Raw genomic sequence first — 4677 nt, 5'->3', positions numbered from 1 at the left:
CTTGGGAGTCGCGGGAACTGTAACGACCCAGCCCCTCGGCCCCTTGGCGGCCCAACTAGCGGCCCCTTGGCGGTCCCTTGGGCGGCCGAACTGGCGGCCCAACTAGCGACCCCTTATGTCTTCAATCGACGACCCTCGGCCGTGCCATTACTCACTAGGTCTTTCCACCCCTGGCCAGTGGATTTTTGCCTCCCCCAAGATTCGAACTCTAGACCTCCAGGTTAAGTACTAGAGTTTATGAATCCTGGTAGCCAAGTGAGCACTTCTCAACTTGGCTACCAGGATTCATAAACTCTAGACACTTAACTTGGAGGTCTAGAGTTCGAATCTTGGGGAAGGCAAAAATCCACTGGCCAGGCGGTGGAAAGACCTAGTGAGTAACGGCACGGCCGGAGGTCGTCGATTGAAGACATAAGGGGTCGCTAGTTGGGCCGCCAGTTCGGCCGCCCAAGGGACCGCCAAGGGGCCGCCCAAGGGGCCGAGGGGCCGGGTCGTTACAATAAAAAGGCGCCTTTTATTGTAACGACCCGGCCCCTCGGCCCCTTGGCGGCCCCTAGGGCGGCCGAACTGGCGGCCCAACTAGCGACCCCTTATGTCTTCAATCGACGACCCTCGGCCGTACCGTTACTCACTAGGTCTTTCCACCCCTGGCCAGTGGATTTTTACCTTCTCCAAGATTCGAACTCTAGACCTCCATGTTAAGTACTAGAGTTTATGAATCCTGGTAGCCAAGTGAGAAGTACTAAATTGTCATGACCCGGGAGATAGCCGTCCGAAAATTTCGACAGCACCTCCCCAGTATCCCTAACAATTCCCTGTATACAAGTATATAATAAGGCCCACACGGCCTATCCATACTACAAAATATGGATTATAACGAGAAATGAAAAGTAAAAGTGACCCACACAGGCCACATACACATCCTACACAATGCATATGAATAAACTCGTAAAAATAAAGAAAGTCCACAGTTTCGTAAGCGGAAACGTAACAACAAGTACGAAAACATGTATAGAAAACATACTATAGTTTCGAAAACTCCGAAACGAAATCAGAAAGTCCGATATAGTAACATGTAAACCAACACAAGCTACAAACACATCCAACACAACACATAAGTCCTCGTCGTCGTGAGATGGTGTAGCTGGCAGATCTCTGGCATCCTCTGTAAGCTCCTACCTGATATCTGGGAAGACAGAAAAAATCCCAGGGTCCAAAGATATGAGTATAAACACTCAGTGGGTAATATAAGAAGACAGTGCATGAATAAAAGAAATAGCAGAAAGGTGGATACATACCAAAGGTCAACAAGGTATCAGGAATATCTCTGCAGATAAATAGCAACTAGCATGGATCTCATGTAATACATCATATGAATGACATGTCAAACATAGTGCAACAGTCAAGAGTCAAACAAGTAGACAATCAAAATGCAGTATCAGTGTGGTCCAATACATATATATCATGCACATGATGCACATATGCATGATGCAACTGCCCCACTCACTACAGCACTCGTGCAAGCATCTGAGGCTGGGATGGCCGGCATTGGGGGATCAGTACTCCGCGCCCTACATCCAAGTAGTTCGGTGATCCAAGTCGGAGATCAGTGCTCCGCGTCCGGTGATCCCGTAGCTATGATAAGCTACATATCCTATGGCCGATATCTGACCTCTAGTACTCGTCTGCGACGTACCAATCATGTACTCTCCGAGTATACCCCTAACGGTATCGAGGTCAAATCATCGACTCGGCTGCGTACACTGTCATACAGCCATCGACTGCGTACACTGCCATACAGTCGCCATCATCATGATGGAAATAGGGTATAATAACCACCTATGTAGATATACAACTAAATCATCTACCATCACGATATACCCACTACAATGGGATTTACAATCGCTATCATGCATCATGATGAGATGCTCAAATCATAGTAATCATCACCTACTATACTAATCAATAAAAGTAGGTACAAGTCATCATGCTCGCAAGTATCATACGAAAGGATCATATCAATAATGATCATACATGTCATATCAAGAATAGAAGCAGTAATCAAGAATGATAATCCAAGATCAATGGCATAAGGACAAGCATGATATAATATGAGTGGTGAAAAGGTATACAAATCACAGGAAAGAATAGCATCAATGTATCAAGCTACAAAGACTATAAAAGAATCATGCACTGGGAAAAACATGAACTGTATTGACCAAATACAGTAAGTCACTCACCTGATAAAATGCAGGTAAAATCCTAGAACCCCAAAGATAGATCCTCTTATATATCAAAAGAACTCCTATAATCGCTCAGGGTCCTGCAATAAGGATAAATAATATCCCTTAATTACAGCAATTATCTAGCAAGATCATATTAAAAATTATACTTAGTTTTTAATCAGATTTAGATCCTAAGTGAATCAAACCCAATTCAAATCAACCATACCAAACCTAACCTAAGGTCTGATTAATCCAACCAATTAATTCTTGTTAACACAACTTAATTAATTAATTAACTAGTTGTATTAACCTCCTTAGATTAATCAATCATCGTAAACTTACTAAACCAAAATTGATCAAGCAGTATCTTGCCTAATCCCACACTAGTCCATATCAGATTACTAATTAGATCAAACATTAACAAAAGAACTTACCAAACCAAAGCCCTAGCTCAGTTTGATCTACCCGTCACTTATCAGGATTCTGCCAAACAAGAAATCCCTAACAATCTGTGAACTCAAGTAAATTCCACAATCATTCAATGAAATCCCAAGAAATCTGCACAAGACACCTTAACAGATCAAGATTTAATCGCTTACCTCCAATCTTGCCCTAACAAATCTAGATCTAAACCCAAATCTGAGCTCTCGTCTTCTTCCTTGTGGTCGGCACCGAAGAACTCAATTAGAAGCTGGCCAGAAGGAAAATCAATCCAGAGTCACACCATCTAATCTATTTCAACTCAAGAACTCACCTAGACCAAAACACTTACCTCGGATCTGAGTGAAATCCCAACCTAGGTCCGTCCGATCAAGCCAATCAACATCGTCGGCCGAATCAAGAACCTCACCGAATCAAGATCTGCTCAAGAGATCTATGGAAACAGGTAGAAATCACAGATCTAAACCTTAGAAAACCCTAGAAATCCAAGATCTAAACAATCTTACCTTCTTCTTACTCTCCCCGGCCGATCCTCTCTGTTTCCCGTCGAACGCCGCCAACTACAGCTCCTCCACAAATCGCCGGCCACCTCTACAGTCGGCACCCTCCTTGGAACGCCCTCCCTCTCCGATCTCCTTGCCAATCGGTTGGCCGCCGATCGCCGGATACAGATGGAGCAGAGGAATGCGGAGGTGGGAGCAGAGAAGCTGGATCGCGGAAATGGGAGAAGAAGTCGCGGCGAAGACTCTTTATCAGTTTCTTAACGGGCGGATTCAATGTTAACGGGTATTAAAACCTATCCGATAACCCATTAACCTATATTCTCCATTAATGTTAATTGGCCTTATTAATTGGGCTTGTTAATTCTAATTGGGTTGGGTATTTTACAGGAACGGAGTTTTGGAAGCTTTGGAATTGGGTTTTTCGACTGCAGGTCGCGGACTGCTTATATAGTCGACCTGAGTCGACTCAGATGGAGATCTGGGTCAACTCCAGCGCGCGTTGCAGATAAAACTTGATTGGTTTAGTCGCTTATCCCTCCTTAAGTCGACTCTGATTACGTTCTTGGTCGACTCCAGTCGCGGTGGCGGCAGTGGCGATAAGATTTGACCCTGAGTCGACTCAAAACCTCACCTGAGTCGACTCCAGGCTGATCTGGCGGAAAACTCGACGCGCTGACTTCCGGATTCAAAGTAATCCAGGACAGGGACATTGGACTGCGGTAAAGCATATATTGAAGTATCTGAAGAGGACTAGAAATTATATGCTGATTTACCAAGCAGATAATTTAATCCCTGTGGATTACACGGACTCTGACTTTCAATCTGATAGGGATAAAAGTAAGTCTACATCAGGTTATGTGTTTACATTGGGAGGTGGAGCCATAACATGGAGATCTAAAGGAAAATGCATTCCACTGTTACCATGGAAGCTGAGTATGTGGCAGCCTCTGAGGCAGCCAAAGAAGCTGTATGAGCAAGCTCTTGATGGACTTAGATGTGATTCCTGGTTTGCCCAAGACTATCACAATTTATTGTGATAATAGTGGTGCAGTTGCAAACTCGAAGGAACCACGAGCCTATAAGGCAAGTAAACACATTGAGCGCAAGTACCACCTGATACGAGACATTGTCAAACGGGGAGAAGTCGCTGTGGTCAAGATTGCATCAGAGGATAAGCTGGCAGACCCTTTCACTAAGGCCCTTCCGGCGAGAGCTTTTGATCGGCAAGTGGAGGGTATTGTAGGGTCTAATTGGATGTCCGTATCTCCACAATGGCATGATATTGTCCACTTTGGGCCTAAGCCCTCATGGTTTTGCTCTTGGGCTCTACCCAAAAGGCCTCATACCAATGGAGATACTTTTCATCCTTTTAACCCCATGATCTTTTCTATGTACTTTAGATGTGGGACTATGTTTGCACCATTGCAACCCAACAGGTATGAGAATCAGATGTATGACAGCATATGAGGCAACGTAGTCTTCTAGTATAAGTGGGAGATTGTTGGGAA

At 44.5% G+C, this 4677-nt stretch overlaps 1 long non-coding RNA gene across 2 annotated transcripts; it reads right to left on the bottom strand.

Annotated features, from left to right (window-relative positions):
* Positions 1-972: 972 nt before the first annotated feature.
* LOC141844232 (uncharacterized) lies at positions 973-3329 on the bottom strand. 2 transcript variants are annotated; one of them, XR_012603121.1, is made up of 6 exons: positions 3173-3329; positions 2998-3099; positions 2825-2916; positions 2660-2734; positions 2241-2323; positions 973-1186 (listed from the first exon to the last, which is right to left on the bottom strand). It is a non-coding gene; the product is annotated as an uncharacterized LOC141844232 (long non-coding RNA). The 2 variants fall into 2 exon arrangements; XR_012603122.1 differs by having other exon boundaries at positions 2998-3086.
* Positions 3330-4677: the final 1348 nt, after the last annotated feature.

The sequence above is a fragment of the Curcuma longa genome, chromosome 13 (assembly GCF_044706935.1).
Source record: "Curcuma longa cultivar G26 ecotype Majalengka, Jawa Barat chromosome 13, ITB_CL_G26_1.1, whole genome shotgun sequence".
Classification (NCBI taxonomy): domain Eukaryota; kingdom Viridiplantae; phylum Streptophyta; class Magnoliopsida; order Zingiberales; family Zingiberaceae; genus Curcuma; species Curcuma longa.
The sequence above is the reverse complement of the archived record's forward strand: the minus strand, read 5'-3'. Positions and strand labels throughout refer to the sequence as shown.